Source organism: Heliangelus exortis, chromosome 6 (genome assembly GCF_036169615.1).
Source record: "Heliangelus exortis chromosome 6, bHelExo1.hap1, whole genome shotgun sequence".
NCBI classification, from domain to species: domain Eukaryota; kingdom Metazoa; phylum Chordata; class Aves; order Apodiformes; family Trochilidae; genus Heliangelus; species Heliangelus exortis.
Window position 1 is genome coordinate 14023998 of NC_092427.1, and position 23652 is coordinate 14047649.

The 23652-nt window shown below is 37.8% G+C and overlaps 1 long non-coding RNA gene across 1 annotated transcript in view; it reads right to left on the reverse strand.

The window, feature by feature from the left end:
- The window catches only part of LOC139797494 (uncharacterized), a 219065-nt gene that overhangs the window by 152514 nt on the left and 42899 nt on the right, over positions 1–23652 (reverse strand). Inside the window, exon 2 of the long non-coding RNA XR_011726494.1 lies at positions 9524–9620. This is a non-coding gene — a long non-coding RNA (uncharacterized lncRNA). The remainder of the gene's footprint in view (positions 1–9523; positions 9621–23652) is intronic.

Genomic DNA, 23652 nt, shown 5'->3' on the forward strand with positions numbered 1-23652 from the left:
TCAGAATGAAAGGGCAAGAAACTTCACTCACGTATGCTGAAGAAACAAGTTGCAAGTGTAGCTTTTTCTAGATTCAATTGAGCTGGTAACAATGCTGTAACTCGGCATTAACTGGTACCATAAAACTTAGGGGAACGATTGGATTGGTCTTTGTAACATGCATGGCTCTAGAGCAAACACTAAAGAAAAGAATATCTTAACAGAGAGAAGTGTAAGACTCAATAAAAAGCTGTGGTCTTTAAGGTAGATTACATTAAAATAGCCTGCATCTTTCTCTGGTAAAAATACTTGAACTTTATGAATAGTATAAATCTATTCTTCTTTCTTCTACATTAAATTCACCAATTCTTTTTTTCTGACTAGATTCTGATGAGGTGATTTGACTGATACAATGGAATATTTATCTAGATAGATGGAGAAAAAAGATCTGTAACATGGAAAAGAACTAATTAAAGAACAAATACTTGTCATCTCACAACAGGGAGGCATGTAGGTTTTCACAGAAAGCAGGAATGCAAACACAACCTCAATCTGTGGGGAAGGACTGTTAGGCCACATGGCCTATCTGCATCACATGATGTGAAAGAACACATAGCACAGGAGGATACTACTTGAGATGAAGGCCTTAGACCCTTCTCCTCCATCTTGAGTAGACTCAGTCCTGATTATGCTAATAAAACATTCTTAGGAGCTGAAGCTGAGAGGTATTAGCAAGCTCTGTGTAGACTGTCATATCATAAAGTAGAAGGTCTTACTCACAGGGATTAATAACAAGATTAGGTGATCTATGTTGGTGTCCATTAGAAAAATAGACAGTAGAGAGATTGTATTGTCAATCAGAAGATGATGATGAGCTATTAGTGGTACAGGATTGGTAATGGCATTGTACAATGCTGCTGCTGGAATATTATACATGATTCTGACCATTTATATTCAAGAGAAATATGGTCAAATGTTAAGAGAGGAAGAGGATGGCTACTAGAATACCCAAGGGAACTTGGAAGCCACTGCAGAGATTAAAAGAACTCACTTTGAATAGCCAGGGAAGCAGAGGCAACACAGCTTTCTTCAGATACACCAAAGGATTGAAAGAATTTTAAAGCTCAAGGTTGCTGCTGGCAAGGGAATAAAGCAGTACTGCATGGCTCTAATGAAAAGTAGAGAGAAAATTAGGAGAAAGCCTCTAACCATGAAAGGTTTTGCTACAGCCTGCTTGAAAAAGTATAAAGGAGAAAACTCACTCATTCCAAGTCTGAAAACAGTCACTTAGTGAGAAGAATCCAGTGAAACAGTGAAATCAAATAATGTAGGTCCTACCCAATCCTATGTTATCACAAATCTTTATATACTTCCAAATTCCAGCTATCAAAAATTTAGTGACAGTTGGCCAGCTTCGAAAATCATTGGAAAGAAACAAGAAACCTTTTTTATTTAGCACACCATACTAAAAATCATTTATGTAACTGAAAATCTTTCCAAAGAACTTTGTGAAAGGCTGTAAGAAAAGCTGATAGAAAAAAAGCAGCTTGCCCATAAGACAGAGAAAACAAATGGACTAGTGAGTGATGTAAAAATTAATGGGAGACTATGCTGCAGTGACCTTAAGACTGTAGAATTCAAAATCCTTAGGGTAGTGAGGAAAGCGTGAAGTAAACTGATGGCACTTGATTTTAAAGGGGCAGACTTTACTTGCTTCAAGAATCTTCATAGTGATGTAGAATGGAATAAATACCAGGGTGGTAAAGGAGCCCAGGAAAGCCGATCCATGTTCAAGGATCACCTCATGCATGCCCAGGACCAGTGTGTCCCAGAGAAGAGAAGAAAGGAAGGCAGGAGTGCCAGGAGGATGGTGCAGATGAGCAAGCAACTCCTGGACATACTTAGGGGTAAAAACAAAGTTTACAGAGGATGGAAGCAAGGACAAATAACCTGAGAGAAGTACAGAGAAGTACTCAGAGAAGCAAGAGCTAGGGTTAGGAAGGCAAAAACACAGAGAGAATTGCACCTGGCAAGGGGGGGTTAAAGAAAAATTTCTACAGGTATGTCAATGATAAGAGGAAGGCCCGCTCCAGAAGGAAACAGGAGAGCTGGCCTCCCAGGATGTAGAGAAGGCCAAAATACTCAATGTCTACTTTCCTTCTGCCTTCACAAGCAAAGACTCTGGTTACACTCTCTATGTTACAGAAGCCAAAGGCAGGGACTGGGAAAAGGAAGATCCTCTCACAGTAGATGAAAAGAAGGTTCAAGACCACCTGAAGAATCTAAGGTGAATAAGTTCATGGGACTTGGTGGAATTCACCTACAGCTCCTGAAAGAACTGGCAGGTCCTGCCTGACTAATTTGGTAGCCTTTTATGATGGGGTCACAGCGTTGGTGGACAAAGGCAGAAAAATAGATGTCATCTATCTAGACCTGTGCAAAGAATCCAACCCTGTCCCACATGACATTCTGCTCTCTCAGCAGAAATGATATGGATTTTATTTTGCTGTTTAACATCTTTGCCAGAGACATGGACAGTGGGAATGGAATGCACCCTCAGCAAGTTTGCTGATGACACCAAACAGTGTGGTGAAATCAACACGTTAGAAGGAATAGGTGCCATCCAGAAGGACCTTGACAGTCTCAAGAAGTGGGCTTGTGCAAACTGCAAGATCAACTAAGCTGAATTCAAGGTTCTGCAACTGGGTGGAAGAAATCCCATGCATGAACATAGGTTTGGAGGAGAAAGGACTGAGGGAAACCCTGAGAAGAAGGACTCGGGGAGTGGTGGACCAGAAACTCAACATAAGCTGTCTGTGCACTTGCAGCTCAGAAACCCAACTGAATCCTGAGGTGCAAAAGAAGCACAGACAGGTGGTTGAGGGAGGTGATTCTCCCCCTCTATTCTGCTCTTGTGAGACCCCACCTGGAGTACTGTGTCCAATTATGGAGTCCCATAAGCAACACACGAAGAACATAGAACTGGAACGTGTCCAGAGGAGAGCCACTAAAATGATCAGAGGTTTGGAGCACCTCCTGTATGAAGACAGGCTCAAGAAGTTGGGGTTGTTCAGCCTGGAGAAAAGGAGGCTCCAAGGCCTGAAGGGGGCTTACAAGAAAGCTGTGGTAGGGCTTTATACATGGGTGTGTAGAGAGAGGACAAGGGCAAAAAGTTTAAAACTTGAAAGAGGAGATTTAGGTTAGACATTGGGAAGAAATTTATTTTGAAAATGGTGAGACTCTGGCACAGGTTGCTCAAGGATGTTGTGGCTGCTCCCTCCCTGGAAGTGTTCAAGGCCAGGTCGGATGGGGCCTTGAGCAACCTGATCTAGTGAGATGTCCTTGCCCATGCAGGGGGGTGGGAACTTAATCTTTAAAGTTACTTCCAACCCTCTCCATTCTTTGATTCCATGATTCTACAACTGGTAACCTAAATGGCTGGTGCCAGTTAGTTATATTATCACCTTGATAGATTTAATTAGAGAAGTTACTTTTCTCTGATGTATTTAATACCTGTTTGTAAAATAACATCTGATTCAACTCTAGAAAGAGAGGTAACACAATGATATGTTTGAACTAAGACCTATTTAAAAAATTATCTTAGCACACAGAATGGTTGCTTGTCATTCCTACCATACACTCACACTTTTTGCCTTCTGGAAAAGCTAAAAAAACCAAAAGGGTGCTAAGTGTTCAAAATCAGATAAATTAATATCTTCAGAGTTACAATAATTAAGCCATCCTTCACTTTGGTAATTCTGTTTTTAAATACACTATAAAATATATTATTGTATGTTTTTCATATGTTTTATTGTAGGATAGTAAGTGGTGTTTGTTATTCTTTTATCTTTTTTGATAATCACTAAAAAATTAAACAGATTATATAAAGGGTATAGTTTCCTAAAACAGTAAACATACTGGACTTGGTGACCCCAGAAGTCACTTCTTCATTCACATTCCAAGAATCATGTGTGTGTGTGCTAATTTGAATTTTATGCTATGATTTGAAGCCCTCAGAATGAAAAGTGTTCTCTATTACAAATTATGAGTGCAATGATCCTATTTTTTTTATTGAATAGATGCAATATGGTGCAATATTGGATGTGTTTCCAAAATGTATACAGGACATATTTTTGGCATATATTTATGCCAAAAAGTTTTCCCAAAGGAATTTTCCATTTCACATCAATAATATCAAGGGATATTTCCTTGTTGTCCTCAGTGGATTTTCTGTCTACAGAAAGATAAGGAAACAATAGCCTTTTCTTCAGCCTACCAAACTGTCAGCTTTTACTTAAAAGCAATTTTTTTATTATTACCAAAAGGAGCTTGAAAGGTAAAATGGTGTCCAAAGGTTCTTAAAAAAACCCCACACTAAACAAAATAAAATAATACTTTGTAAAAGGTTATGTATCTACTGTACACTATACATTATCTTAGTTTAAGTAAAATTATACTACCTTTAATCAAAACATGACAAAGGGAGAACATCCAAATCGATATATGGAAAATATAATCCTACAAGCTGTCAGAAACACAAATAGAGAAGATGAATCTTAAAGACAGGAAGGCAAACATACCCAATGTGAGAAAGGTTACTGCTGAAAGGACTAATGTGACTTTCTAGAAGAGCATGGAGAAGATATTACATGTTGACCTTAGAGAGTGTCATCACTTGTTCTTCAGAAAAAATGTACTAAGTCCTAACACTCTTTATGCTTCCCAGCAACAAAACTCATCCTCAAACATCTAGCCTGTCATCTCTGCAACTTTGCCCTTTACATACAGAGCTTGAATATGCTTATTGCTACAGATTTCCTTGCTCCTTTTGGTTAAGAAGTCAAGAACAAATTCATGTTGTCTCAGGATTTCTTTTTCTTTATGAGACCTATTTTGTTTTACACAACAGGACTCCACCTTGCTTCACATTAAACACACAATTTTTTGCCTCTGCAAAATCAGATGCCCAGTAGATTTGCTTTCTGATGAATAGGTTGTGCAGGGAGATGGTTGAGTCACCATCCCTGAATGTGTTTAAGGGTCATTTAGATGTGGTGTTGAGGGGTATGGTTCAGGGGAGAACTTTGTAGAGTAGGGATGATGGTTGGACTTGCTGACCCCAAGGGTCTTTTCCAACCTGAAAGATTCTATGATTAGTATCTAGTCTGAGCACATATAAATTAAACAGATCCGCTTTATCTTTAACAGGTGTAGCCAAAAGCTAGATAAAATTGCTAGATAAAAGCTAGATAAACTGCAGTATATCTGGAATTACAGCAAATGATAAGAATAATGAAATAAAGAAAATGCACTGTGATAGACAGCATTCCAGACAGCTTATATTTCAGCTGTGTTGTCTTTATTTACCAGGCTCCATACCTAGTTTTCATCTTATATGACATTCTGAGAAACTCAAAGACAGAATGAAAAAAAGCATATGCATTTATCTTTGCAGCTAATCTGTAAAATACAGGTATAATTTTACAGATACAAGTAATTTCCACCCAGAGAGCTGCTAAATTGAAGTGTCTTGATTCTAGAAAAAAAGAGATGAGAGGACTTGCAATTTATTTCTGGTTTGCCTAAGCACTGTACCTAATGTTAACTGAAAGAGTAGGTCTTACTAGACAGCACTGCAGGAAATCTGGCTGGATTCCAGGCCAAAGGTGAGAAGTTGATAGAATTGTTTATTTTGCATGAACTATTCTGAACAAAATATCTTTCTTAATCCTGACAATTTTTTCACTCAGATTGAATGATAATCCAAACTTGATGTGAACTATTCAACTTCTTGACCTTGCAAGACAGTCTGAAGACCGTGAAGAAAATGTCTGTTTGCTCTTTCAGTGTTAGCATCTATCCTTTCCTTTAAAGGAAATCAGTTGAGAGACATTTTAGATTTTCATAGAAGAGAGAGACACCAAAGAACTGAGAAATGACATCCTAGTTTCCACATTCATTAACATCCCCAGCCCACACCTGCAACAAAGCTCACACCTACATAATGGAGAAAACACTTTAGCAGATAAAACGAGTTCAAAACAGCAAAGTTCTGGATTAAGCGACTTTGAGATCATTCATATAAGAAGGGAAAAAATACACAAAATCCTGTCTTTAGTGCTTTTCTTTTGCATTTGAGTTTGGGATATTCTCCTGTTACAGCAATAGATACTTGTAATCAGGGATTAATGGGTCTAAATGCCTTCAATTGGCTGGGTATCCTCAAGTTCCCCTACTCCACAAAACATAAATCCTCCCTCTTCCCCAAAGAGGTCATGGGACTATCCAAGAATAAAGATGCAAGCCCACCCTTTCACCACACCATTCATATAGGGTCACAGGTGAGAGCTCTGACCAACAGGAAATAACGGGGGAAGAAATCTGTGCCTTCTCTGAAAAGGGTTGAATGAGAGAAACACCTTTATTTCTGCAGCTGGATTGTTGTTTCTGTAATAATTTTCCCTGGCAATTAATTGGCTCCTATTGCTGGTAAGGGACCCATGGACATATATTACCTCAAACTTTTATAATTTTGTTGGCAAAGAAAATCTGCACATATTCAAGTGTCCCCAAAGACTGTGGAGTTAGCCAATTTATGCAGCTTACAAAGCCAACAAAAAAATCCAATATATTTCTGAGATTATCTGGATAAGAATTTAGGTATTTTTTTCAGCAAGTACCCTTAAAGAGATCCAACCAGAAGCATTTTGGAAAAAAACCCACATCTTCATAAAGAAGTATTGGAAAAAGACAAACCCCAGAGGAAAATAAAAAACAAAGAGTTATGGTGAAATGTGCATTTCATATGCCACGATGATGTCAAGGTATCTTCTACTGGGTACTTTTGAAGAACTTGAATTAGAGGTAACTTAGATGTGACCAGGTACAAAACTTTTACTATAAACCATTTTCCAGGCTTATAGTATTGTTAACTTCTGCTTTGCAAAGAGGGCTGAATGTATTTTAGGTCTACCCAACCACATGTTAAGTACAACTACTTCTCAGAGAGCTGAGGGACCAAGTTATTGAAGAGCTCATTAGAAGGACACACACCGAACTGTAAAGGTTATAAAAAGACACATCCAAACTTGCTAATAGTTGCTTTCATGAGAAATGTCTAGTGAAAAGGTCACTAAAGAGCCCGACTTCTCCCCTGCTCCAAATTACCACACAATTGTGCAGTACCATGCCTGAATTACAGGACGCATTAACAATGAGAGAATTAGAACAGCTAGAGAAAGTTAATAAGAATCACAGAAGCAGCAAGGTTAATGTTATATTTGTGGCCTTCCAGACAAGGTCAAACAAGGAACATGACAAGAATTATACTACGTATGTATGTATTACCACACATTATGCTGTACATGCATTCATAGGTTTATGTGGACATGCACATATATATGCATGCAGAAATGCTTTATTCTTACCTGTAATGTGCCTTCTTACATATTGGGAAAAAAAGGTCAATAACCCATCAACTTACAAAAACGTGGATAGCCCAGTATCTCAGTCCCACTAATATAAAACAACAATTCATGCCTGCTTTAAAGCAGGAGGATCACAGTTCTGGATGAAGCCTTAGGGAAACTGTTTTACATAAATCACTACAGCTCATCCACTTCCTTCAAGCTGGACAGGTGGAAGATCTAGCCCTCTGAAGCCCAAGTACATCACTCTCTTTAGGCTACTTCCTTGTAAAAAGAAACTAAGCATCTGACCTTTTCCTCTTTAAACAGTGCATCTCAGGTCTCTATCAGAGGAAAAAAAAACAACCCAAAAAAACAACCAAACAAAAAAAAGCATAATGAAAGCTCAATTGTGTTTAGATTGTGAAAGAAAAGAACAGTCCAGCTCTTCACTGTAAGAATGAGTCTCTAATGGTTTGTGGCCAGGGAAAATCAGGTTAATGAAAGCACTTTCAAAGTGACTTCCATGTGATAACTAGGCAGGGAGAACAGGATGGGGATTTTGTTCAGCATTTACAGAGCATTAAGAGGTATTTGAAATCATTGCAGTAGGTTATAGATTAATAACAAATATAAATTCTCTTTCTTTCAGTAAATACTATGAAAAGAACAAAGTCTTTGCACTTGAAGACCACGTCATGTGATGTGGGAATTTGTATCACACAGATAGGAATAATGGAAGAATTTAAAAAAAAAAAAAAGATTAGAGCCTTGCTCTTCTTATTGCCTTGGCTAAACAAAATTAAGCAATCTCAGGTCACGGTGAAATTAAATCAGCAGTCTTATGTACTTCACAAGTTCACCACTCCAATAACAAATAAGTAGTCATTATCCTTCTCACTTTACTTTCTGCACTTTACAGTATATATACAGCAAAGCCACAGGTGAAAACAGCACAAAAATAGGTGACAGTCCCTCATTCACATTGGCCATGCAAGTCTGTAGCTGATTTGTCTGGTAAGAAACCTGGATGGCAGGGCACAAAGTTGAAGACCTATTTTTCATTGATATCAGATGTACCACAACCAAACCAGTAATGTTACTGCAGCTGAGTTGTATCAGATGAATCATTGGTTCCACAAGGAACTGCAGTGCTATCTTCTGATGCAACAGAAGGAAGGCATTAACTAAGGCTACCAAGAAAATTCAGTCCCTCTCAGTTTACCTTCCTGGTAAGAATGTGTTGTTTTGATGGCTCGGGAGCAGAACTAGGTAATACAAGTACTTGTTGCTGTATTGTCTTCCTGTGGCCAGACTATAAAAGGAGCAGGACACAGCCCAGACAGTGCTAACTTCAGTGCCCTTTATTAAAGGTTTTAGATCAGAATGGAAAATCTGCTCCCTGGAGAGGTTTTGAGAGAGAGAGGAGGATCTGTATCCTCTTGTTCATTTATCGTATTACTTGAACTATTTTAAAATGTTCTTCATTGCCTGTTCTGCTCTTCTTCTGGTCTTAGGATTTCTGATCCTTCAGGCATTCCCAGAAACTTAGTCAGTCTCAGCACTCTAGTCTGGGAGATCACCTGTTGGCTCTAGAAGCTGGTTCTAATATTTCCCTTATATTTACCTAGTGGGAAAAACACTCACCCGATCGTATTTGACACTGGATTTACTTACAGATTTCTCTATCAGGGCCAGAAGATAGGAAGTTTACAATTGCACAGGTATGGCCACACAGCCCACAGCAGGCGTTCAGGCATTCAATCCAAACCTCAGATCCTTTTCTAAACACATTTAATCAGGTCCTTCTTCAGTATTAGTCATTCTCCTGCCAGCCACGATCCTCTATCCATCCACCAGACCTCATATTTCAATATATTTGTGCATTTTCATGTCAGCATTGCCTTCCTCTGCACTGATTTCCAGCCCTTTCAGAGTACAAACAGTCTGTTTCTGATTCTATTATCTCACTGCTTATCAGTCACAATTTAACTCTCCCCTTTGATTCAGCTGCAGGGCAACAGTAATAAGGTGACAGCTGCTCGTGTTTCATGAGCCATACTAGCTTTACATTAAACTCTATACCTATTTAAAACAATTCTTCAAAGAAAGTGGAGTGATTTTTTTGTTCTGCTTACCTGGTTTCCTTGTGGTCTGGAATCATCACTTAGGCTGTCCTGTCCACAGATCTAGGGCACAAGCTGCTTTGCTGCCTTTCAGGGTCTTCAGTTGGTTCTAGAACAGATGACAGCAAAGCTCAGGCATGATATAGAAAAAAATTTCCCCAGCTTTGTGAACACTGATTTGTCAAACTTCACCCACCTAGCTATGCCTTATCCTAACTATGAAGAAGTGTATCATTCCTTTATATAACAGGTCTCAAGACTTACCTTTTCCCCTTTTTATTACTGTTGTTTTGAGAGCATTAGCCAAAGCGTGCTTGCTCATCACAATAGCAGTGCAACAACACCACAAAAAATATTACACCTTTCACTCAAAATACCTATGTTCAATCTGCATGTTTCACTTAGCTGCTGTTTCTCTGCAGCCTTTTAGGGGTCAGCTTAGGCTGTATATACAATAAACATGATCCAATATTAATCTTTGTTCAGTGGTGTTAATTTTTTTTTTTCTTATTGGGTGCATGCTTAGCTGGAAATAATCTTGGATTTTAATGTTGAAACACAACATAATTATCAGAAACAAATACTGCAGCTAAGTCTGAACAAATAACTTTTTATGATTAATATCACTTTTTTTCCTTTCCCAGACACTTCTGTTTTTCTGTCATTAGTTTTGTCTCCAAAATTAACAGATAGATTTAATATTACTGGTTTTAACATTTACTGACCATTATCTCAATATTCTATTCCACAGACTGGAAAATCTGTTACTGGCTGAGTAAAAGAGCAGTCTGTTTTAGAAGAACATCCTATTTGGTAGTTAGAACATCTTATATTAATAACTCATGATCAGAGCCTGCTGAAAATGTTAATGAAAGAAAAACTGGACTCTAGGAGGATTTTCAAAAATAATTTTATCAAGCAGTCAAAGCTGTAAGCTTCTGACAATAACTAGATATATAGGAAGTTCAGTTTATGCAAACACACATAACATTCAGCTTTGACAGTCATGCATCAAAAAGATATGGAAGACAAGTAAGGTCTCTCTTCTGCAAATACATCTCACACTAACACCTCCCATCTTAACTAGAGGACTAGAAACAGAGCTTCTCTGCAGGTGACAGAAGTTCCTAAGGAATACTGGCCCAATGAACAAGATGTATCACTTCAGAGAACATTTTTATAGCATTTGTGGTGTTGTATTGTTTGAACAAATAATGGATACAAACAAGAGAAATCGTACAGAAAGCAGTCACAGCTTGGAATCCTAGAATGGTACAGGTTGGAAGAGACCTGAAGATCAAGTTCAATGCCCATGCCAAAGTAGGATCACCAGGGGCAGGCCACACACAAACAAATCCAGACAGGTCTCGAATGTCTCTAGAGAAGGAGACTCCATAACCACTCTGAGCAGTGTGTTCTGGTGCTCTGTCACCTTTATAGTAAAAATTCTTCCACATATTGAGGTGGAATTTCCTCTGTTCCTGCTTCCTGCTTGTGTCCATTGCCCCTCATCCTGCCCTAGGGCACCACTGAAAAGGGACTGGACCCTTCTTCTTGACACCCATTGCACCACACCCATGCTTCAGATACATATATATATAGTCATACTAAGATTTCCTCTCAGTCCTCTCCAGGATAAGTTCTCTAGGAACTTCTAGAAGTACTCTAGGAACTTTCATCTGTCCTACTGGAACACCTGGAAATTCAGCAAATTCTTCTATGGATATGAGACCATAACATTTGCTTTTTTTCAAGTAGCTTATCTAAAGTAACATTTGTATTACTTAAAGCATATAGAAGTTTAGGAATGGAACATGCAGTCATAGTGGTTGGCTAAAATTATGAACCATGAAGTATTTAGCATTTAAAATACCTATGAAGACAACCATCAGTACTCCAAGGCTCGTCTATAAGATTATTAGGCACTTAGGCATTTCCCACTTCAAAATCTTGTTCAGCATCACTTGGGTTAATGTATTTCCTAAGATCACACATTCTTCTAATGTAACCAAGATACCCAAAAATAAGTGGTTTTAGGCGTTAAAACTGCAACTTTCTAAATATACTTCATACCAAAACCTGCAATAAGCACAAGAAAAAAAGAGCCACTGATTACTTACTTACTTCCAGTTGGTTGAATTAATTACTATTCCAAAAATGCGTATGCTTAGGGAGAAAAAAAACCCAACAAACCAAACTGTCAGCTTTTTGACAGTTTGATCTAATACCCTAATACAGTATGCACTAGTGCAACATGATAAATGGAAAACTAAACCAAAATGGAAAATACATGAGAGAAAGATATTGAAAAGACAAATGATTTTCTTATTTGGACATCTCCTGTCAAAAAATGATGCCAAAATGCTGCTTCCTAAAGTTAGCTGAAATCTGTGTATATAGGCAGAGATGAAGCGTTACATAAAATATCCAATAAGTTTTTCTCTTTACAAAGCCCAAAGTATCTTTTCTCTTGCAATAACTACATGTTGACAGCATTGTCCAATATAAAGCAAAAAAAAAACAAAAACAAAACAAAACAAAAAAAAAAAAAACAAAAAAAAAAAAACCAACCAAACAAAAAAAAACTTTGAGATTGAAGAAATAAGGGGAAAGGGAGGAAGAATAATGTTTTCTTGTGCATCTCCCACTCCTACAAGTCAGCTGCGCTCTGGGAAATTGCCATTGAAGAGATCCCCTCCAAAGAAGGGAAGGGAAGGCTTTGATAAAAGGTTAAAAAGTATATATTGCATAAAAGAGACACACATTTCTCTCCCCTTCAGAAATCAGGCTTGTATTTAGCCTCAGAGCTGTGTAAGTGCTACAGTTGAGCTTCACTCCTTGATGTTCATGTCCAGGCACTATTCAGTCTTTGCTTTTTCCTTAGTGTTCAGATATCCCTTCTCTTCCTTGATAGCTAGGTTTTCCTCGGCACACTTCCATGATCTGTCATGATTTATATTGTGCCTCATATACCTCTTTTGCTTTTATCTTCACACACAGCAGATACTGAACCAACTGATAGGAGCACAGGAATTAATGTGCTCATCAATACCTAGGACTATTTCCACATATTAGTACTAATTGCTATCACACCATGGCCCTGAACCTGGGAGATCTCCTATGTTCATCCAATATTGCCTCTAGTGACTCTTGAACTCTTGACCTAACAGCATTTTATCAGACCTGGAGAGGATAAAATATGTTTTAGGGTTGAAAGAGCAACACCATGCCCCACCTCTGATATTTCCTACCTACATATTTCAAGCTGAGAAGACAACTTCAGGCTAATCTCATAACTATAGATGTTCTAAACTGGTTTTCCAGGTTTATTTTGCAATAATTGGAAAGAGACAGATATATCTAAGATACACTTCACTGAACATCTCTTCTAGACATGAGACAGATTGTTTGGGATGTCACCCATCTTTCTCCATCAGCCAGAAAGGGGACCTTCACAACAAACTTAGAATCCAATACCTTATTTTCTACATATGTTCAGGGATTTCCATAACTGCCACACTAATGAAGAGCACCTTTACCTGAGTAACAGGCTAGAATATATAATTAGAGTTAAAAAAAGATATTAACCTCTCTAACTTGAGATAAACTCTATCATAAAATGGAGAGAAATCTCCTATGACTGCCTCCTACAGGACTCTCTATTTATTTTGAAGTATATGTCAATGGTCAATGCTGAAGCCAAGATACTGGCCAGTGGGGAACTTGGGTCTGATCCAACCTGCTGATTCCTGAATCCAAGCAAATATGATTAAAAAAAAATAAATAAACAGGTTGTTCTAGGATACTTTCCAAGGAGAAAAATATAGAAAATAAGTCTCAGAAAGGCTGATTCAGTCCCATTGAATCTCATTTGGAATTTATCACTTATTCCAACATTGCCACTATGCAAATTTCTACAAGAGCTGAACCTGTGTTTGATTCATTAGCACATAGCTTTGCATTCACCTTCTGTGGGCAGGGTTGGGCTGAGTATGCAGAAAGCAAATGCTTGCAGACTGCCAATTAGAAGGATTTATTGCATACCTTTCAGGAAGAATCTAGACATAGATATTCCCAGGGAAATACTCAGAAAGCATGTATTCCTCTTAAACATAGACTCAGCATTGGCATCTATCTACTTGTTACTACATAATAGCTGATTAAAAAGCTTTTTACTTATTTCTTGGGTGAAAATCTGTGATTAACTTTGTTGTTGCCAGTATTATGTGCTAACAGCAAGATACCAGCATTTGGGGGAAAGGTAAATTTTCCTTTTGAGCTAAGGCAGTACCTATTTCCAGTTAGGTTTACTTGGGAACCAGCTTCACCTCATCAGCAAGCTTTAATTTTTTTACACCAGTTTTCATGGGATTTTGAACAAGCTGAGATAGGTCTATTTAAAAAAAATAAAATTAAGATACAAAAAGAAATGGGCACAAATACCAAGAGCTCAGCTATGTGCTTGCCTGCAACTGTATATGGAATCATATCCCTGGACAATTCCCACAGTGTATGCACTAGCTTCTTTTTTTTTTTTTTTTTTTTTTTTTTTTTTTTTTTTTTTTTTTTTTTTTTTTTATGTTCCATCCTCTGTTTCAAAAATCTTAACAAAAGTTTCATAGAATTCAGCATGCCAGAACAAAACATATTCAAGCCAACAAAACTACAGTTTACAGACCATTTCTTTGCTTTTCTTGTGTAAGCTTTCAGTATTTTTTTTTATTATTTGATTTGCTGTACTGGAGATTCAAAGCTTCAGCCAAATATGATTTTTATTGGATAGGAGCAGCCAAAAAAGGAAAGATGGAATAGGTGATATGAAACCTGAGGAAGATAAGGAACCAGATATAGAAATGGGTACACAGACAGAAAAATACAAGACCAAATACAAACACAAATTTGGGAGAAGCAAGTAAAGCAAAGATGTGCTAAGGGAAGTAGTTGAAGAATACAGATCACTTCAGAAAGGGCTGTTGATCATGACATTGCTTGGATGGATTGAACTATGGCTAAGGTTATAATAACAATTATCCTGTCCTTGTTTCAGGCTGTACTGAAATCTGAAGCCACATTTCTCCTGTCTTCCAGATATACAGTAAAAGCCAGAAATTATAGCTCTTTAAAATGCATTAGAGAGAAAAAACAAGCAAACAAACAAACAAAAAAAAAGCCTTGGCATCTATTGTTTTCATTTTCAGCATGTCTGGTAGATTCAAAAATGACACAGCATTTCACAAGCAGCCTCTTATTTCAGTTCTGGAAATGGTGGTCACATCAACTTAGAATATTGTTTCTGAAATATAATAACACTATGCACAGAGGCTGCAAAATAATGGAATATTAGAGATAAAAATCTTAATTAAAAACTTGTCCCATCATAAGCCACTGAGCACGAGAAAATGTTAAAAAACATGAACAATTGTAATGAAAACACGCGCACATGAATTGTATACTTAATCCCCCAAATATTTCTGTGCCTGCAGTTTTCTCTATTTTTTTATTACTATTTTCTCATACTGCCTATAGTGGTCTACTGAAGACAATCTGGAAATAAAAGCAATGTGATTCATTTTTACCCATAAACTAATCTTCACAACTTGAAGTGAAAATGGTAGAGTCACAGAATGCTTTAGGTTGGAATAGATCTTCAAGATCATCCAGTCCAACCTTTGACCATCACCATGAACTTACTACTAAACCATGTCCCTAAGGACCAGGTCCAAACACCTTTTTTGGTGTCATCTGCAATTTTACTGATTTTACACTCAATCCCCTCATCCAATTCATTAATTAATATATTAAAGAGAATAGGGCTCACCACTGAACTCTGGGGGACAATGGTAAACTAGAAATAACTCAGCACAGTTGTCACAGGGAAGCTGGGTTTTTTCCCTAAACTTTCGTGTTTTACATGTACTCAACTTACTATCTTTAAGTTCTTCTGAACACTGTAATCTCTTCCTCACACTTGTCACTAAAGAACCCCAGACAACACCCCAGATTTCAGCAACAACTCTGGAGTTTACCTTGTCAGCATCTTAATCTCTCTCCCACATTCTTTTCTGAGAAATAAACCAAATTTTCTGTGGCTTGTCTTGACATTTTGCATTTTGACTGGGCATTGGCTGTTCCCACTGAACCAATTAGGCAAGCATCACAGAGTCAATGGTTCTATACCCTTCTCTGTAGGTCTCTCTTGTCCTCCTAGAACCGAATGTGCATGCAATTCCTAGGAAATTACTGTCTTTTAGAGCTCTGCTGTTTTTTATTGCAATTGTCTAAGAAATTTGAAAATTATTATAGAGACTGGGGAGCTCTGTCATCCCTGCTGTTTGGTCATAAGTCTTCTTTTCCTAAGAAGAAAGGTTTTCCCATTCCCATAACACTCACATAGAATAACTTAAATTAACACATTGTGGTGAGCTTGTGAATTTTCCAAAGAGAGACAGGAAAGGTGTTACACTAACAAAGTCCCAAGTCTAAGCTTGAAGCAATAAACTCTAGATCAGTAGCAGCTATGATGGACTCTTTGAAAGGGAGAGACCTTCTCTTACATGAAGAAGTAACAGAGAATTGTACAGCACTCAAGAAGTTGGCATCCTTTATTCTAACATTATGGAGATTGCAGAAGTCAGAGTTTCTAATGGATGTTTGCACATGAAAGTAAAATATCATGTTAAACTGGAAAGAATAGAAACCTTGACACCAAATACAGCCAGCATGGCTGGCCCATTTTAAGTATTAAAAACTTGCAAATTTATCTGTGGTTCCCAAAATCACCCACAATCCACCCTTCCAGCCTATTGCTAGTTGATGGGGAGGCTGTTTCTTCTAGTTTACTTCCACATGGTTTGGAAAGGACTCCAGGTTACTTCTCCAATGTCTTTAATATTGCAGTACACCCTCACATAAATTCTTGAATTAATTTCTGGAATTTACATCTTTTAGACAAGCAGTCACCTCTATCCTTTTCACAACAGTCTAACAAGAGCAAGACACTCAGGATACGGCTAATGAGTCAAGAGGATGTGAAGTGCTAAACAGAAAGAAACGCAAGGTGAGGAAACCTGCACTTTAAGATGAAACATAACTGTTCTCAACAAGACTGAAGAAGTTAGAGCGAAAAGCATTAAAAATCTAGGAAGTGGAAAGTCTTTTTTTTCCCCTCTGTTTTTTTTTTCTTCCAACTTTTTCAGTTTATGTACTGTATTAAAATCTCTTACTTCCAGGCTGTTGTTCAGAGACCTCATTAATCAAGATGTAGAAACATAACAATGAAGAGAGCAAATAGACACCAACTCATAGATGCTTAAAGCAGCAAGAGGTTGTTCAGACTATTTATTTTGATGTCTTGTGTAACAGAATCACTTGCCTGCATTTCATGTAGTACTTCCAGCAGTAGAGGAACAACAAAAAAAAAAGTCTTATGTATAAAGAAAGTATTCTGAGATTCCTTATATGCTCAGATAGCCCCACCCCCCCAACCTCTCCAATACAAAAATGAGCCAATCAGAAAGGAAAGAAAGAATTAAAGTTGGTGAAGAAGTGCCAGAAAATGCTGCCAGTTTCCCTTCATGCCTCAAATCCCTTCAGCCCAGACCTCGGGCAGGGTGCTTCAGTGAAAATGACCTTATTACCTACAGACATGAATGTCTGTCACACTTCCTCTCTTCAAGGAGCTCCTGCCTGTTAACTGTGAATGTTAAACAACATAGCACCAGATGATGACAAAACTAGGAAAGTTGCCTACTCAGATTTCTGACACTTCCTTTGTTGATTTTCTTCTTATAATTCCAGCTCCCACATGGATGCATGCCCATGCAAATCCAGGATTTTTGTTTTCACATGCATCAAACAAACACGGACACTGGGTGTCTCTTAGGCTGCACTCAAGACAGAATGAAGACAGCATAACTCACAACCAAATTTTTTTCCAAGCGTTTACAATACATTATTGAAAGATGAGTGGGAGCAGAAACACAGGGGCATATGAGTGGCAGAATTTGCCTCCAAAACAGGAGAGATCAGGGAGGAACTAGGCATCCCGCCTTCAGCCATTGTAAACCCTCTGCCATAGTCTGTTATCTTCTTCCTCATCCATGAGATTCCCACAGGACTTTGCTTCTCCTGGGAAGACTTTAAATAAAGTGTAGACATCCTTTTACATCTCAGATGGAAGGTAGGTCAATTCCAGATGCACAAATCTTTCCAGGAGATGACTAGGCAATGCTCCCAACACCACAGCTGAATTTGGCCTGAGGGTCTGATTTACAAAGGATTTTTTTTTTATCTCTTCCTTCCCTTTGAGTAAACCACTTCCACATGGCTTGTCTTTCACAGAGAAGGAGGGAATGTTTTCTGTGAACTCTGTTGCTGAAGCTGAGTTCATAAATATCAAAGAAGAAAGACATGCAGATGAATGGCAGCAGTGAAAATGCTGCAGCAAGAAACAGAAATAGGATAAGAGGGAGAAATGCTTGGAAGGATCATTTAAAAGCTGTGAAAATAAAGCTATTTGTTTTGTGGCGATGGAAACATCTGAAATGAGAAAGCAATTTGCAGGCTATTTGGTCTCAAAGCTCTGGCATGATCAAACAAATATGCTTACAGGAAAAATAATATCAGGATCTTTCCATGCTGTTAAGAACCTCTTTTCCTAGTTTCCCACCTCAGAATAGAATTATGTATGAGAAACTCACGATATTAAATTTTCCTTCAAGGGTTTATATGGCAGACCCAAAACAGAATACTGCATTGTGTCGAATTCAGGGGCCACATTTCTCACAATTACCCAGCAATTCTGCAGACTGAGATTTAAAGGTAGGAAAAAAGCCATCTCTCTCCACTCTTCTCATCATATTGCTTTGGTTTTGGGTCTGTAGGTCTCCCCCAACATCATGAATTTCCTTTCCCTCCTTTTTAACATTCAGTACTGCTTATACTACAGGAGCAAATCCAAACCATTGCTCCATCACTGAAATGGGAAAGGTCATCACTGTCCAAGCAGAAAACTGAATGCATCTCAGTCAGGAGATAGTCTATTTATTTCACACACGGACATCAGAAGACAGACAAGTAAAAGTCCAATATTAATCACAGAATCACAGAATCATCCGGGTTGGAAAGGACCTCTGAGATCAAGTCCAGTCTTTTTTACCCAGGTCAGATTTTAGTCTTTTTACCCTAGCAGATATACATACTATGAAACAATTTGGATTTTAGTGAACCTTTGAAGCTATCAGGCAGTAATGTACTCCAGAAAACACAGGCCAGTTCCTATATTCCTTCAGCTTCACACATTTCAAAGCCAGACAACATAAAATTTCTGAACTTCAGCTGCTGTGTTGGGTTGGTGTGACAGGGTTTTTGGCACTGGGGGGAGAGACCACAGTGGTGGCTCCTGTGAGAAAGTCCTAGAAGTTCCCTCAGCTACCGAACCTGACCTGCCTTTGGTCAAGGCTGAGCCCATCAGCAATTAACCTGTTTAAGAAGAGCAAAGAGGAAACTGGTAAAAAACATGCAGGGTAGAGAGGATCAAGCTGCAAGAGCAATATCTGAGCAGAGATACCAAGGCCCTGTGAAGAAGGAGGGGGACAAGGTGCCCAACTGGAGATTTCCCTCAGCCAGTGATGAGATGGTAGATGTCCCTCTGGAGCCCACAGAGAAGCACGGTGGAACAGTCTGTAAAGGACCACAGTGGGGCAGACATGGACCTGCAGTGAAGGACCTGGTTGTCAGGTGCACTCCTCATTCTATGTTATTATAAGATATTTTTTTCCTCTGTATTTTCAACACAAACCTTTGATAAAAATAAATTAAAATTCTGGCATATTGAAAAAAAAAAATAGAGAAGCTGCTTTATCAGATTTTTACCAATTATCTGTCACAGCAGTATGCTGTTTCTAACACCTTCTTATAGCTGTTTTTTTAGAAGATATCAAAGGGCAAAAAAATAGTGTTTGAATAATTATACAGTGCTTTGCACAGGGAAAAGAAAGATTCCTTTTGGTCATTTGGTGATCACCTAGTTCCCTTGAGGCATGAACATAGACTAACCCAATCTAGCAGGTAAAGCTAAAAATTTCCTGGAGGATCATGAAGTTATCTGGCAGCTTTTAAAAATGTGGCTACACTATTTGATTCTGACCTCCAGCAAAATCTAAAGTGTTTCATGACAAAATATTTCCTACCATTTGCTTGGAATTTACCCATGATTAGCCTCATGTGACTTCATATCCTTTAATTATGAAAAGGTGTAAAAAGTCTGGGACTGGTTGCTTTTGTTTTATATATATGCTTTATATCTCTAGTCTTTCCATTAAAGCTATAGTAGACTGTTTCTAATGCTAGAAAATCCTAAATTTTGCAAAATGCCAGGATGCTCTTTATCTGCCATACATCAACATGAAAGTGAGGATTTTGTGTAACAATAAGAATTAGTGCTAGACTTCAATATCATGTGAATGCTTATTTGATTTTTAAAATGTTCATCTTTGGAAGCTTTGTTTGAATTAGCCTCCCAGTGGTTTCTACAAGAGCCTGGTCTTACTTTATACCAGGTAATGAAGTGAGGGTCTACAGAAATCTCCTTCTGGAGAAGCACTTACTGAATGGACATTTGAAAGTGGAAAAAAAAATAATCAGAGAGCACCCCAGCCTCAGGGGCATAATTTTGCCAAAAGTCATGCACTACTGTACAAGCCTCAGAACACCCTGAACTTGAATATGGCCATTTGAGATTTGCTGAACTCTTTGGGAAGCAAATCCAATGCAGGTTCTTGCTGGCATTTCAGTGCTGAGTCCAAACCTAGAAAACACCTGCTGTAGTGTTGGCAAATCTGCCAAAAGCAGAAAAAATTGAACCTTCCATCCCTATTTTTGAGTCTAAGGTTCATGTTTGGCATAGGAAGAACCAGAAGGGTATTGCCTCCAAAACAAAATTTTGGACCTTACTTAGTATTGGCATAGTCTCATGTGCTGCAAGAATTTGACTAGTAGCTTTTATTACTCAAGTTTTTACTCTAGCATTAAATGCACTTAAATCAAACTGGTAGCATATCAAAGTCAATACACAAAGTAGTTTTAAGGAAAAGCAACCTCCACAAACAGCTCTCCTTTTATATACCTATCAAAGCCAAACAGAAACGTTGCTCAATGTAGAGTCTGATAAGTAAAATTTAATACCAGTAATACAAAGATACCACTCAATCTCTTCCATTTTTCATATTATAATTGCCTGCTCTGTTCTAGCTATCTGTCCTTAGGATTAAATTACAGTTTGTAGCACTGTAGTTTCAGGTCAGACAAGAGGTGTACGAGTGAAGAAATGCACTTCAGAAGTAACAACTCCTCGATAGTTTGTTGAAGTGCCTCTAAGAATCATTTCCAGTATTTTAAAATAGATTGATAGGAGTTGGGAAAAAATAAATATAAAGAACAAGATAGAGGCAGGGAAAATAGTATATGAGATTATGTGGCCATTTCCCCTGGGTGGTGACACATACGTGCCAATATTTACCCGATTTTATATTGCTTTCTGAGACAAGCTGGAGTCTCTGTGGAACCTACTACTTTGCTCCCTTCACTGTTTTCAGCACTTGGTCAGATTTTCTGAAGGTGTCTCAGAATGTGTTTAGGCCTTTTACTCACCTTCTATGACAGCCAATTAGAGTGCTGGTGAATGGAGAGAGTGTAAGACAAATCCATAATGCAATATGATCAGAGAGAAGCACCATTTGCTGTACAAAGTGGATTGCTACTTAATGACACATCAAAAGGTTTTTAGAGAGATATAATTGTTTGAATAAAAAAAATGTACTGTTTGCTTAAGACTCAAAATGCCTCCAGGGCATTTAGAGCAAAAGTAATTTGCTCTAAATGTGCAGAAATACTTCGTAGGCATTTTACTCAGTTGTGGAGGCTGAGGATGTTGCCTTCAAATCAAGAGTTCTTCAATAATAGATTTTCTTCCATGTGAACTATATATATCAGGTCTAATGTACAAACTTTTTAGACCATGCTAGAAGTTGCTTAGAATTACACTGGCTGATGGTTAGGATTGCTCATTAATTGCATGGCTTGCCAGGAGGAAGCAAAAAGCTATTGATCAGGAGCTCCCCTACTGTCATGGCCTAGAGTGTCCATGGGGCAGGACTTTGCAGGGAATGTAGAAACACCCTGGGTGAGAAGTGGTGGACTTAAGGAGAGCTATAGGTAGAAATCTGTGTTCACCTCATCTCAGTCTGAAAAACAGCTTGCTTAAGCTGAAGGATTTCTTCTATACTCCAGAAACCAGCCTGCTTTCCTTTCTCAAAGTTTTCTGATTACCATGACCTACTCTTGTGTATTTGTGTCCATTACGCCAAGCATCCACACACATCTGGTAATGAAAGCAAGGTTAAAAGCTGAAGAAAAAAAAACAGGAAAAAAAATTCTCAGCTCCTGTGAAGGTCCTACATTCCTGTGATTTTGAGACTTGATAGGAAATAATTTTAGGCATATTTCTCAAGGACCAATCCAGAGAAGAGACATGTTTTAACAAAATCTATTAGCAGACAATAATTCACACTATCTATCATATAGTACCATTCATTCATGCATCATCTAACAAGATGACATTTAATACAAAATAAGAATGATGAAGGTCACAGGAATTTGCACAATTTATTATTAGTGTCAAGCCAGATTAGTTTAGCCAGTGCTTGACTAGAATTTGCCTAGGATGACTGTCTCTGAGAAAAAGGTTATTATCTAGTGGTTATTTTCCTCTCATACTCAGTCTTATACTCTGAGAACTGAACTGACTGTAGGGAGTTCTCTGAAAAACACTGGAAAAGGGCTCTTCAAGTCTCATGTTATACTTCTGCCATTGCTTTCAGTGAATCTTTCAGATCCCTATATTCCCCTCTATGGTCCATCTAAGGATTATAAGGAGATGCAGGACCAGTTCTAATCTCTTGGGAAGCTCTGACATACCCTTGGGATATGAAGATCTCTGGGTGTAAAAGAGCACAATATGCACAAACAATGCCTTTTTCAAGAGTATTTTGAGACCTAACTTGAATAATGAACTGCAGGAAAGAATGATCCATATGAATACAAAAAACATTTTTCTTAATTATCAACCCAGATGATAGTTCTGGGATCTGCTATTGTAGAGGCTACATCACTTTAGTTCACTCGTCAAGACAAATATATAATTATAACAAATTCCAGTCTTTAAAATCTGACCCATAGCAATCACTAACACAGGTCTAAATGCAGTAATTCTTCAATACTTTTTGTATATCCAGTCAAAGTTTATTTCCTCTAATATTCTTGTCACATAGTTTGGTTTTGTCTTTTTTTTTTTTGGCTTTGTTATTTTTAATCCTTTTTCAAAATACTGCATCTGTGCTCCTCAGAATGATTCTGACATCACCCTCATACACCTTTAATGAAGTTGTGGGAGTTAAACTGTGGTTAATTAAATCCAAGAGGCACAAAACTACAGTGTGGCATGAATAGGTTGTTTCATAAGCCTTGGATAGGAGGATTAATAACACTCAAACCTGACAAGCAACTCTCATTCTCATAATATTTCTGCATGCATTGGTTATTCTAGCTCTCTGTCCTCTACTGTAGGAAAAAAAATTGTCCAGAATACTCGACATCAGTTCCTCCTTCATTTGGATTCATATAAACATCGTTTATATCATCCAGTGTGTATTGCAGGGTTAAAGCTACACCTCTGGGTTAGAAACAAATCTAGACTGAGTTTCCATGGATTTATCATGAACAAAGGTACAAGCAATAACTTTGAAGTAAAAAAAAAAAAAAAAACAAAAAAACCCAACAGTCTGAGCAATTTTAAGTCCTAATGCGACATTCCTGCCTATGAAAGTTAATGTTGTGAGAGCCCAAGAGAGAATCCTGCAGAAAGGAAAACTCATCCATCATCATATCATCATCACATAAAGAGCTGAGAAGGACTTTTTCACCTAAACTTTATTGTTGTCTCTTGATTTAAAAAACAAAACAAAACAAAAAACTTCCTTTCAACTGCAGTTGTTCAAACTGATAAGGAACTTTTTTTTCAACTTTTTTTTTTTTTTTTTTTTTTTTTTCCAGGCTAAATTAGGTAATCATATAAATATTGAATT